The sequence below is a fragment of the Leptosomus discolor genome, chromosome 1 (genome assembly GCF_034619465.1).
Source record: "Leptosomus discolor isolate bLepDis1 chromosome 1, bLepDis1.hap2, whole genome shotgun sequence".
NCBI classification, from domain to species: Eukaryota; Metazoa; Chordata; class Aves; order Leptosomiformes; family Leptosomidae; genus Leptosomus; species Leptosomus discolor.
This window is the reverse complement of record NC_141391.1, coordinates 122,297,661-122,312,092: the sequence shown is the minus strand read 5'-3', so window position 1 is coordinate 122,312,092 and position 14,432 is coordinate 122,297,661.

Genomic DNA, 14,432 nt, shown 5'->3' with positions numbered 1-14,432 from the left:
CACCATGGAAGGTGCTTTAGCTGTCACATTTCCACAGAAATTTCAACTCACTGAGTATGACATTATTGATACCTCTTTCCCTCTGAAAAGCACACTACAATCTTTTCCAGTCCTTCTAAGAAGAGTTTCCACATTCAGAAGCAAGAATCCCATGGAGTTTGTCAGGAATACTGCTAATATTGTTAATAACTTTACAGAACAAGTGCTCAGAACCTATGGTGGGCACTTATCAGTCTGCACTTAGGCATAAGTACTTAAGTCTCTACTGTAGTTAAGTCTCATCCTAAGTAAATGTGTGATATGCCAATCAAAGGACAGGTCAGAGCTGGCGAAACTTCTCTGCAATGCCAAGGAACAGCGCAGTGATTGTGAAAGCAGTTCTGGTCAATGATTATGAAATTCTGCACCCAAAAGGACATACAGATAACCCATATAAAACATTAAAGCCCTCACAGGATTACATTTAAAATTATCTAATATCAGGCTAATGCTCTCCTTTCAAAGCGGAGAATGCACTGCTTCTGAGCGGGAGCTGCAGGCAGGCCTGTAGCCATCACCCTTCCAGACAGTCACAACAGAGTGGGTCACTAATCAAAACTTTTCTTCCCCTTCCTCATGTGTCTACCTAACAAAAGGCTATTTCCAGGACAGAGAAACTGAAAGACCAGAGGAATGTAAGTGTCCAACATCTCCCATGTTCTGCAAGTTCTTGGGCAGAATAAAAAAGCCACAGATATGTCTAAACCCCTCTAAGAAACCGCTACTTGATTCAAAAGTCTGAGACACTTTGAAATGTAACTCAGGTGAACTATCCTCAGCACACCTTGACAGAAAGTTGTGACTTCTCTCTTACCTGCCACAGTAATTCTGAGCAGGAGCTGGACTGGCATAGGTTGGAAAAGCAACAGGTGCTGAAGAAAAAGCTGGGACATCAAACATCCTCTTCATCAGAAACTATGAAGTACTTTTCTAATCCTACTGGACATCCTCTGTAGGCTTCCTGAAGTACTCCCCCCAAAAGATTGAAATATTATGCATTTGCTCTTGCAGCAGCTACTCCATAAATAATAACATAATGCCTGGCTTTCCTCTAAATTCTGTCTATGTGTCTGTCTTTAACTGGGAGCTTCTCCGATCAGAGAGTGCTTGGCACATTTCTAACATGTACTTGTGACTAATTAATTGTAATCAAAGAGAGACCTGTAGGTACAGACAGATTGCTCACCTCCTTGGAGGAAACATTGCCTTTCTCATGTCCCATATCTGCAAACAAAACAAGAGCCCCAAACAACACCCTTTGTCATCAGTCTTCAGGGGTTAAACAACGGAAAAGGCAGCAACATGTCCCACCCAAGAGCTCTGAGTAAACTCCCATTCTCTGTTTCTAACCATAAGTAGACATGAGGCCATTCAAATGGGGAGAAGACATCAGTCTCTGAGCTATTGGAGATGAACCCTGGCAAGTTGCTTGCCCTCTGCAGGCAGCACAAACCTAGTGCTCCCCAGGAGCAACCAGGAGCCCTACGACATCAATTTCTGCCTCTTGAGCAACCCTCTGCGATCAAAACACTCCCTTCCCTAAAAATCTCTCAACGTAATAAGCAAAGGCCAAACTCCAGAAGAAAGGAATAAAAGGAAGGAGGCTGAGGGGATGAGTCTAGAGGAGATTCCTCCACACTCCCGTTTCGACACCTGTGTTAGCACAGCATGCATCACAGGAGAAACTTACTCTGGGAATGAAACTCACCAAATACTGCTTCTCTTGGAAGGTTTTTGATGCAAAGGTACAATCTGACCAAATCACAGAATCACAACATTACAGAACAGCCCAGGTTGGAAAGGACCTCAAAAGATCATCTGGTCCAATGTTTCGAGGGAAAGGGAGCCTAGATAAGATTACCTAGCAGTCTGTACTATTGCACCTTGAAAACCTCCAGTGATGGAGACTCTACCACATTCCTGAAAAGGTTGTTCCTCTTAAATGTTTATGTTCCTTAGAAGCTGGCTGGTTTTGAGGCAAATCAACACAAAAGAGAGCCATCTTCTTGCCTGTTGCAGCAAAGATTTTGACAAGACAGCAGGTATAAGTAGCTACTCACGGGAAAACGGTAACAACTGATCTGTGACCAAAACCAGCCTGCATGACTTGGCCATGAGGGATGTGAAGCATGTTAATATGACACACTCAGACGTGTGCCTTTTGATGAGGATATTTTCAACCAAAAACATCCAGTTTCTTCCGGAAGAAACAGTATCAACATGCAGAAAGTGTGATGACTAATGCTGGACAAATTAATTTTGTTGCAACATTTGTTTTATGAAAAGCCTCAGACGAACCTGTTTAGTTTCCTTCCAGAAAGCGGTGCTCTTTACTGATGACTGACTGATGGCATTCTTAGAAACCCCCAAATGATCAGTTTGGGGATTGTCAATGTGGTTATTTGCAGGTGATGAAGAAAGGAAGTAAATAAAAATATGATTTGACATTTCATTAGTAATGCTAGAGATGGCTGTGCACAGAGCAGAGGCAATGAATACTGCACCTGCTGGAGTGCAAGCAATAAAGGCAAATGCATAGCCTCCTCTGACCTCTAGCCTTCATTACCCAGAACAATATGCCATTCCCTGTATCCGAAATCATACTATGCTTGTGATAGCAGCAACCAGTGGCTGGATTTACATCCACCCAGCCGGAGTTAAATTGCTATGATTCAGCTACCTCCTTCCTTTCTCTCTTGAACATAACCTGTCTTCTAGCTAGACTGCTGCCTTTCCGGTTGGGAATAAGCCACTGTTTTAAAGAAAAAGAACTGTGTGGGTGGAATGAAATGCTTGGAGGATGTATGCTCTGCCATTTAGATTTTTTTTTTTCCCTAATAAAGAAAGGGCGCAAAAAAGATGCCAGAATCCAAAGCACAGACTCAAGTGTACAACTGCATCTTTGAGCTTCTTTCTTGATCATTTAGATAACTGGATAAAAAAGGCATAACGCAAGGATCGAATTTCCAGACTAACTCCAAGCAATCAGTGGTGACCAGTCCAAACATTTTATTGGTAACAAAGATTAACATTAAAGTGATATTCCTCTATAAAGAATGTAGCAATTCATGTGGTTTACAGTGGTATAAATAAGATCAGACTTTGACCTGTATGAACATATAATCAATCAGTGAGCTGCCCTGAGAACAAGAAGCCGTTTCCCTGTACCTGATGCTTGAAGAGATTATGAGAAAATTATATCTTTTATATAAAACATAGTGCACAGGCTTGTGCCATTGCAGCTTGAAGGAAAGTTACATTCACAACCCATTCTTAATAAGAACGTTATTTTTCTCACGGTCATCTAGTTCTTTACTTGAAAATAAGAGCATCTAGAGAACACTGTGTTGGTTTTCCATCTGGTGCGGGTGGTAAAAAATATTTCCCAGCTCCAGTCTTGCACAGGGTGCCCACATTTGGTTCTAACAGGACCAGTGGTCAGTCTCAGCAAGAAGCGTTACTAGGACAAGCTGGCATTTGGAGTCCACTAACAGTCAACCTCCCTGGCATCCTCTGGCAGAGAGAGTTAAACTCAGCCAAGTAACACAATCTCCTTGCCCCTCTCAAACTGTTGGTCCAGTCCACACACCATCGCAGCCGAGTGCATCATGATGGAGAGTCTACAGGTGTTCATGATACAGCTGAGTCTTTGTAATGGATCTGAGCTTGTCTTGACTAAGATAATGTTTACAAATACGTAAAGAGCGAGTGTCAGGAGGACGGAGCCAGGCTCTTCTTGGTGATGTCCAATGATAGGACAAGGGACAACAGGTGCAAGCTGGAGCACAGGAGGTTCCACATTAACGTAAGGAAAAACTTTTTCGCTGTGAGGGTAACAGAGCACTGGAACAGGCTGCCCAGAGAGGCTGTGGAGTCTCCTTCTCTGGGGACATTCAACACCTGCCTGGATGCGTTCCTGTGTGACATACTCTAGGTGGTCCTGCTCTGGCAGGAGGGTTGGGCTAGATGATCTTTCGAGGTCCCTTCCCAACCCCTGACATTCTGTGATTCTGTGACTAAGGAAATTAGCTATATGTAACCGATATATAAATCTGTAGAGAAAGATACAAAGTGAAAGATACACATTTATCTATGTATAAATATGCATAAGAATAGATATAGATACAAAGATATAGAATATGCAGAAATATAATCTATCCTTCTTTACAGATGGGCTACAGAACATTTTTTGTGTGCAGCAATTCCCATCTCCCTTCAGAGAGCTGGCCAGTCTCTGCTGGCCTCTGCTTGCTGGGTTAGCCCTCTCCCTCTTCCTCTTTTGGTCACCTGCCTCCAAAGAACAAATCACTTATACTGCTCTATGCCTAAATTAACGAATGTCACATTCCAGTGTGGATGGAAATCAATTCTCTCATTGACTTGGCTGCTCACATGCACACACACCTTTCCAGAATGCAATTCAATGGAACCCAGGAAACTCAGATTAAGGCATGACCTGATGGCAATGGTGAGAAAATGAAACATTTCCTCACTGGAAGATAGTGAGGAGTAACTACATTGGTGGAAACACTGCCTAGGTGCTGCACAGATGGCAGAGCCCTTCCCAGGTACTCGGGAGATACACAAAGCATTAGGCACAATCTTTTCTACATGGCCATGAATTCAGATCTAAAGTTATTCCATTGGCACCTTGCTTTCAGCTTAATCTTGCTCTCTAATCCAGAAGAGTATTGCAGGCAGCAAGGAATAGATCTTCCAGTAGTTATGAGCAAGGCCGCATCTTAGGGTATGGGTTTCGTCAGATGGGTGGGAGACACAAACAAAGCCACTCAGGCAGAAAAAGGAGTTGAACCACAGTCCCTGTAGGCAGGTACGAGCTGTAACCATAGAGGTCTAAGATGTACCAGCAACTGTCCCACCTCTCTTTCAGCGTCTCCCTTGCATGACAAATGGTCAGTGAGAGATGTTCAGTTGATGTAAACAACATTTTTGACAGTAAATAAAACCTACCTGCAGACCCACCTCAGCTCTACTCCTGCATCACTTAGCCATTTATGAAAATATTGGCCTACCCCAACAGAAATCCTCAGCAGGCTCCAGCACAAAACAGAACCAGGGAAAAAAAAAAAAAGAAAGAAAGAAAATGAAACCTTTCTGATAGCATAATGATTTATTGTTTACTTTTAGAGTGCAATGGTTAGGTGGGGCATCTGACTCTTATTGATATTCAGTGGAAGTCAGCATTTCCATGCCTTTTGAAAATTTTCCTCGTAATTTCTAACAAAGAGCCTAGACAGTGAGAAAGGACGAAGTGTCACGATCATCTGGACAAGTGAACTAAACAGTCATCTTTCTTACTCTGGTATCTGTGCAGAAATTAGTCTGAGCAGGACAGTTTTGGATCCTTTGTGCATCACACCTTCACTCTATAAAGCAGTAGTAGAGACAGTACCTAGTCTTACAATCCGTAGCACTCAAAGTACAGGACTAATCCTTTGAATGACCTACTCAGATGGAAAGTCAGGAGTTCACAATTTGTTCTCAAAAGAGGGAAAGGGAAGTAGCAGCGATGTTCTTATTTTGTCTAGTTAAAATCAACACTTTCTGTTACATTGAATAAGCCAAGAACCATAGGTTCAGGCCGCAATGTCGATCAAAATATGGTCAAGATGGCAAGCACAGATCTGGGGACTGCATGTAAGCACATCTTTAAAACCAAGAATGCACCCTTCACTGCTACATTCACCAAAGGATGGTGAATGTCCAGCACCTTTGAAGTGCTTCTTTGAACCATGGTCTCTGGATCTGGGCCAAGAAAGAAACAAACTCCTAGCTCCAGTGAGCTCTGCAACCTGCCCTCAGGTATATAAATCTCAAGGCACTTGATCTAACTACAGTTACAAGAGCAAAATATTGGAGGAAGTAGTTTTAAAAAAAACGTTGCCATCACTTCTGCCACATAGATATTTATGATCTCATCTCCGTCTGCAGGGTCAATACTTCCACCTAGAGGTGGTTTTCCATAAGAATGTCAAATTTATGTTGATGCTTTTGTAGAGCTGATCTGCAGGAATGAATGGGCCAGAGACTGAGGAAAGCTCATGTCTGCAGCAAATTGTTCCTGTTTGGCAGGACTCCTTCCTTCTATTTTTAAGTTGTGGCCTATCATTTCCCTGTGATTCACTCACACTTCAGTGTTAAAACAATGTACAGACCCAGTGCAAAGCTTAGACACTTTCAGAAGGCTCCAGTGGGTTACCCAGTGAAGACAGTTGGCAGCCCAGAGCAGCTAAAACTCTGATCTGTTTACTTTTAAAATCAAACCTTGTCTTTCCTGGCTTGCTGGAGGGCTAGAGACAATGTAAAGGGAGATCACTCCTGGGGTCTCTGCTTGGAAGGGATGAAATCCTCCCTCCGGCTCAGTAGAAAGTATCTGCAAAAGTTCACCCTTAAAACACACTTTAGAAGCATTGCATAGGGCCCTCTACACAGAGGTGAATTTTACAGCACAGCTGCACATCAATTCCTTTAGCACACACATGTTGTCTCTGAAAATCCAGCAGTCTGTTCTTACTTCAGAAATTAATGGTTAGCATAATGTTTTTGCATTCAGTGGCCCTGATTCTGTTTTCATCTGCATGTCTTGTACCCTGGTATAACTTTAAGCATACTCAGATACAGTTGCTCTAGTTCCTGACAGCAGAAGAGCTATAACGGTTCACATTTATTTCATGATTGTGACTTAATGCAGAGGTAAGTGGTGAGTGTATTTGTTTTAAAAACATCAAATTATTTTCAGCTTTAAACTTTCCTTTTTATTTTGGAATGCAATTGGCATTATATTATTCTGAATTGTGAAAACCCTCAACAGTTACACTGTTCTTGGAACACCGGGAAAATTAAGTCTGTCAAAAGCAAGGATGCTGCCTTATAGCCTATGAACAAAATCCTGATCATTTGGAAATCAGTTCCGCAATTTAATTTTACTTCAGGGAAGCCAAAAATTTATTAGGAACCATAACAACTCAAAAACTGGGTGCGTTACCGTCACAGGGGCTTTCTGCAGAGCTTTGTGTCTGGGTTTTGCAGAATTTACCTGAATGTAAGGTTTCTGAAAAATCTTGATGGGAAACATCCTGCTTTGAGATCTCCATGTTTCAGCTGCTGTTCTGTTTTATCTGCATGTGTTTTATAAACCAAGCTGGGCTCCTGAAAGTCCATTTGTGCGCTTAAAATAAACAGCTGCTTGGGTCTTTGTGGGTGGTGGTTCGGTTTGTTGTTGTTGTGGGTTATTTTTTCCCCAGAAACACTGCTCAGCCGCCAGCTCTGTGCTGAGGGGACGCGAGAGCTGCAGCATGTGAAGCTAAGCCCCACCACCCACCGCCACCAGCACCCGGGAGACCTCTTGCCTGGGCCTCCCCTGAGCCATGCTCCCCGCAGGCCGCCGCAAAGCCGCCGGACCAGCCAAGCCCCCCCACACCCTGCCCTGCGGAGCTGCCAGCATGGCCCCTGGGCCTCGCCTAAGCATCCCCTTGGTCTTCAAAGATGGTGGGGGTGGGAAGTTTCTCTTTTTCTCTGGTTTCCTGAAGGAGCAGGCGCAGAGCACACAGACGCTTAGCAGCCTGACATCTTCGCTGTGAAATGGGAATAAGGCACTGCTTCTACCTTATGGAAAGAAACCCCACGAGGATGCAGGAAGGCTGTTAAAAGTCCGGCTGAGGTCTGAAGCTCCCTGACATGCAGAGTCCAGAAACACCGTGTTGTTCCCCTCCTGACCCCTGTGCGTCTCCCAGCAAGAGAAAAAGATTGCTTGCAGGACCATGGGGGTCTCAGGTCTTTTGATAGGCTTCACCCATGGGAAAAAAAAAAAAAAAAGTCTGTCTAGGAAAAAATGTTCCTTTTTATTACTATTATTTTCTGGTTTAGGAGAAGAGACTGCAGGTGATAATGTGAAAGCCTCTTCTGTATCATTTGCTCAGTTATGCTATCTCAATAACTGTTGTGATTAAAGTAAAGCAGCTCCATAAAGTATGGGCCTTTAACTTGCCTTAATGGTATTTAAAGCTGGTTTCTTGGAGCAAAAAGAAAGAACTGTATCAATGAAACCTTGTCTTTACTGTCACACCTTGTCACTTACCAGTACAACCACACAAAAATCTACATTCTGAGGCAGTACTTGGACCTCAGACATATATCACTACAAAAGCATGGTGAAGCTGTCTCTGGAGAATCCTTTTTCAGATATATAAAGATGCTACTGAAATCTATCCATTAAAACACCAAACAAGTAATGCCCAACTTTTTTTGTCTCAGCAAGCACTGAGGTTTTTCCAACAGCAGCAGAAGTCCTTCTGCTCTACCCTTGTCACCCTACTGGTGCAAAATGCTGCGAGCAGCTAAGCTGTTCACCATACCCAGAGTCAACACAGTGTGCTCCAAAGCCACTGCTAGAAGGAGACTGAAGGCCTGACATGTTCAGGCAGCCTGTAGCTGGTTGACAGGTCATTGAGCATCCCAGCATCCTACAAAATCCAAAGCAGTCTCACTGCCTTGGCGAGTTAACCTGTCATCATTGACCTCAGCGACAGGAAATAAGGCTCTTCATGCTAATTCTGGGTGAAATCCAGGGAAAAATCCAGAAAAACTCTTAAGCATATCTGATACCACTTTTTTAACCTGATGGTGTTTTGTCACTCCTGAACCATTAGACCTTGCCCCAAACCAGTAATGGCACCGAACACCAGTGTCTGTGGCAGGGGCTACACTGTTCCTCGCCCTGAACACTGAGGGGTACCACGGCCAAATGAATCAAGACTTACAGATGACAAGGGTGAACCTAACTACAACACAGGAACAAGCAAGATTGATATCAAAGAGATCAAGCACTTCGTTGCTCTCTGAGTCCACGACAGCCTGTAATATGACAAGTAAAGAGCCCAAACATTGCAGAGATGGAGCCACCAGCCAGGGCTTACATTTCTATAGGGGAGCAGAGGGACATTCTAACTCAAAATCTCTGACTGGGTAATCCACCTCAGGAAGAAAAGCATGATCACATAGGGAAAAAAGTTGCTACTATGTGGGGGTTCTTTAATATTCTGTTATGCACAAAGTCAGTTAATAGTTAACCAGCTAGGCCCACATGGTATATGTGATAGTAGGGATAGTGTGAATGAGGAAGATTAAGGTTTGTAGAAACAGTCACGTAACTATTCATCTGATTTTTATGAATGTCCTGGTGGTTTTAACCATGCTTCTTTTTTTTTCTTTTTTTAAGAAAACATGTTGGATACAATCCTGGTCTCTGAGATGAATGGAAAAGAACATTGACTCACTTTGTGTGGGCACTGTGGAAGAAAGTGTTGGGGTTTTTTTTCAGAGGGAACTTAAATAACAGGCTGGATGGACCAGCATAGTGAAAGACGACCAAGACTGCCATGAAAAAGTGGTTGGCGGTGTTGTGATTTTTTTTAAAAAAGAAACTAGGGCAAAAAAAAAGACTGTAGGTGGCTTGCTACTTCATTGGGGGGTGGGTGATCGTGGGGTGAGACCAGCCATTTTGGAAAGCTGAGCAAATAGGACAGAGTGTCCCTGAGTACGCACGATGCTGAGCTGGGAACACAAGGAGCTACGTTTTATTCCCACTTTTAATGGCAATTAAAGGTTCATGCCAGTGAAATCATTTCATCTGTGCTGGCTTCTCCAGGCCCCTTTTGGAGTTTCTCAAAGTATGGTTTAGCTAGAAAGCCCTAAATTGTTTTAGGCTCACTCTTCCTCTCCCTTGTGATCATACAGGTGAGCTTGTGTCTGCTGGATCATGCCACACAGCAGCAGGCTGGCAGCCACCCCATGCTGGGGCTTTCACCTCCCTGCTCAACCGTGCAGCTCTATCCATACCAGCGCGCACCATGCACACAGAGATCCTGACTTCACTCCTGGCAGCATTGACTTGGAGAAGTCCTCAACGATCATCTGGAGCAAGGCTTTGTACTTCCACTTTTGGCAAAGTCATCCGATGTGTTAGCTGTCCAGTTCTCATACCCTCCTGTTGTAATACAAACAGTAAATAATGAATATAAATGGCAGGCATTCACTATGACTAAATGTTATCCAGACCATAAAGCTCAAACAGAAACAGCAAAGAAATGTTCTGCTGCATAATTACAACTGGAAATATTTCAGACATTTAGTAGTATGAAGTAACATCAATAAAAAGAGAAAGTGCACTCAGGAGTCTAAAAATAAATAAATATTTATTTGAAAATTGATAATTGAGTAAATTATGTGCACATTCTCTCCAAAAGAGACTGAATATTTACTCGTTAAGCCAGAGACCCATGACTTTGCTGAGCCATAGGCAAAGCTGCTGAGTAGGTGATGTGCTGCAGGCAATTTATACTTTGCTCTTAGCCTCAGTTTTAAGGTGCAGTGCTACCTGCAAGCCGTTGCCTGAGAACCATTTCTTTGCACCAACATTGTCCAACCTTTTGACCACAACAGACCGTACCTGCCACCTCATCAAATGAGGAGAATTTTCTGTCTTGTGTTCCCGGTCCCATGCCTTCCCAACTCTTGAGGAGCATGTCATACAGCCCTATCGAACAACTTGACACACCTCCACAGTCAACCACATGAATAAGGGGACACCTCTGTTTTGGGCACTTAACATAAATGCATGTTTTTAGTGCAGTCAGACAGCGTCAGGTCCCCAAGAAAGAGGATAGCAGGAAGCAAGCTGAGAGATACCAAATCTCTGAGCTGGGAACATTATTTGCTCCCTCTCCACATTTGACAGGCTTCAGAAAAAACAAGGAGCAAGCAATGGACTGGATTAAGTCTTGTGACAGGGCTGAACTCTGCCTACTGGAAATTATTCTATTTTTCACTATATATACTGTGGCAATTTATTGGCACCCTGTACTGGATCTGTGCATTTTGCATGGCCACAATAATAGTAACAAACTTGTATATTTTTTTTATCAGCACATAAAAAACCCAACACTCTCCACCTCTGAGTGACACCAACATAGTCTTGCTAGCTTAACTGCATTGACATCAGAGACCTCTTTGACCGGTTAGGTCAGCAATCACATCTCTTTGACTACTAGCACAGAGTAGGGTATGCTCAATTTATCCAGGTTCCAGCAAGTCATCTTCCCAGGAATAGTAGATTTTTATCATCACAACTAGAAGAAATGTAATTCCTTCATTATAAAAGATAGGCAGGCCTGTGTCTTAGAGACTACTACTGTGATGAACTCTACACTTTAATATGAACTAAGATATTATGGCCATTGCAAAAATGTATAAATAAGACATAGGAAAAGATCCTTAGCAGTTTTAGAGCATTATAGCTCTGTTGATTTCAATGGAGCTATATTTATATAAAATGTAGGTCCAGCCCTGCATTTTCAGTGCATCCTTCTTAAGTGGAAAGTAGAAAAAAGTATAGAAAACACAAGCAGAGATAACACAGTAGACCTAGTCCCTCAATTTGAGTATTAGTCAAGATTACACAGACATGAAACAGAGAGGAAAATCCTGATCTTATTTCTAACGGTGTATATTCTTGGGATTATTTTTGATTTTCCCAGTTTGGATCAGGCACAGGTGCATAGCATCTAGATCATATCTTTAAGGCTCCCTCTGATTCAACATCTAATAGTGCTTATCAGTTGCTGGTTTAAAATGGGCAGAAGTCATCGAGTAATTGATGCCTTATCTGCAAGAAATAATTATCTCGATAGAAGTCTCTGAGCAACACAAACCCAATTATTATTTCCAGGAACTTTTAACTAAAGAAAAACGTATCCTTGAAAAATAGAAATCTAATTCCTAGTGGTAAAACCTAGTAACTCAAATGTTTTGTTCACTTTTAATAATTTACAGCCTTTCCCCTGGAGAAGGCTATGTGAGGTGATCAGAGTGGTCATCAAATGAGATGAAGCGAACTTTCTGATACTCTTAATTGGTTGTCCTGTGCCCATTGGTCTGTGCCTAATAAGAGCTTGTGGTGGCTTCATGAACTAGGGCGCTGAAAAATATTTTGAAAATCACTGTTATCTACAGCTGATAAACCTAGTCTGTTTTCTAAAGCTATTCTTCCTCCTTCCCTGAAGAGTCAGACCTGATTTTCTGGCTTCCAGCTAGAGAAACAGAGAACAGGGAACCACTGTGGACACCAAACCCCATCCACTGCAATCACAGGCAGCTACCCAGCTGTTGTCACTGCCTGCTTATCCCACATCCTCCGTACACCTGGCTTTTCCATCTTACTCATCGGAAATCTTTGATTCACAAATGTTCTAGAAGATGCCCAAAGTTTGATTGTGTTCTGCTGTAGTTCAGTGGTGAATCAGAGAAAGGACCGGTAAGAAGTAATTTCTGATTAAAGGATACAGCATCATTTTTTGTAAGAAGCTTTGGGGAGATAACATGGAGGGTGGCTGCCCTTGCCCGTCTTCCCTGAGTCCTCAGTGGTGACATCTGTAAATCAGAAAGAGCAAAGCCAATGAGGTGGTGCTACCATTTCTCCTCTTTCTCTCCTTGAGAGCAAGAAACACCAGGTCTGACTTGCCTTTTCCTAGAGAGGTGAATGGGATGATTTCATGTGTAAATGAGGAAACCTTGGCAGCCTAAATGAAAGTTATAGAAGTTAATGTTTGAGAAAGTCAACCAAATGGACTACTCTCACTGTCAATAAAAATAAATGATCTAAAACAGTAGCTAAATCATGAAGAAAAGAGTACTCTGAGCAAACGGGTCTCAATAAAAAAAGCTGTTCTGGAAATATGAAACTACTCGAGTGGTTTTGTAGAAAAGAACGCACAGTAAACACAGCCATCAGTTCAAACAGAAGCACAAGTTAAGACTGAGTTAATTATTTTCTGAAAGAAAATCTATTGTGAGTACATTTACTTCTTGGGGGAAAACAAGTAAAGTCTCTTAAGATAAATTCAAGCTCCCCGTTATATGACATATGTTATATGGCATCTATGCAGATTGTCTGAAGGCATTTAGAAACCAATCCAGTTACATTAATATTTTCAAAATCCTGCTAAGGTTATTTCCTATGAGACAGTACATTGCAGGACAGCTCCCTAATAAACAGTCCACTTCTTTTTGCATAGTCTGGGCCAAATTCAGTGGTGAACTCTATAGTCATGTGACACATACATCAACAGCTTCGCTCTGGTCTCCCTTACTGAGGTAGCTCTCTGGTGTCGCCACCCTCAGAGAAGCAGAAACACTTCTGGAGAATAAATCCCAAGAGAACCTGTAACCAGACAAAAACTGACCATGGGGGATTTACATGAGGCAAAAACTATACCTCCACTGACATCAGGACATTTTACATCCATCTAGATCTGCGGTGGTTTAACTGGCATTGGATCAGCTGAAAACACTGTCCGGATTCGGTGGAGCTGCAAAAATTTGATCCAAAAGATCAAATTCAGACTTGAGTTAATTCTTGCCAAAACCAGTAATAACGAGGTAAAAGTCTGGCTTCAGGTCTGAAGGAATGTACGGACACAGATTAAATCAGGGAGATCCCTACTTTTTCATCTTCTACTAACACTGATCTCTTCAGTACATCCATCACATTCATTTTGTACGGTCAGATGGTACAAATTCTAATGCCTTGCAGTTTATGGGGTTTTTTCTGGCTAATTTCTGACCTGCCTGTTAATGTCTTCAGTTACCTGTCCTAACATCTCTCCTGCCTATATTTGATGGCTCTGCTTGCCTCCAGATTTTCTCTCTGAAACTCCTTGTATCAGAACAGAGTGTCAATCTGAACTGATAACCATTTTGTGTATCTTCAGAGGCCTACAAGGTATAGATCTAGGCTAGTTTTTCTTTACAGTCAGTGGAAGGAATCAGGCACTTATAGGACATGATTCATATGACCTATTTTAGACCTACTTTAGATGGAATGAATCACAGCCTAGACGTGCCTATTTTTCTTTCCTGGACTCAAAGGAAGACTGAAATGACTTGTTCAGCTGTGGATATCTGCAGTCGAGATGCCTACACCATAGATACCTATATAAAGTTAGATGGCGCCCACCTTTGATTGATAGCTTTGTCATAGCAGCTTTCCAGAAACATAACGCTTACTGTTTGGTGAAGGCATTAATTCCATTGATTTTGGCTTTCTTTGGTATTCATCCTCAAATATTCTCCATTGTTAAAAGGAAAGTGACTGCATCTTTTGATGTTTTTTTTTTTTGTGTGAAATTGCTTCTTACATGTGCTTTTCTTTTCTTCCTTTTTCATTCTTCCTCTTAGCAATGCTGGTGATAATAAACACTGAATCATAAAAAAAAAATAGCAAAAGCAAATCTTCTTCTTCTACCAAGGAGCTGATGATGGGGTTAGTCAGCTGCTGGCTTGGAATTGTATACTAGGTGTAAGGATTTTCTGCTGGA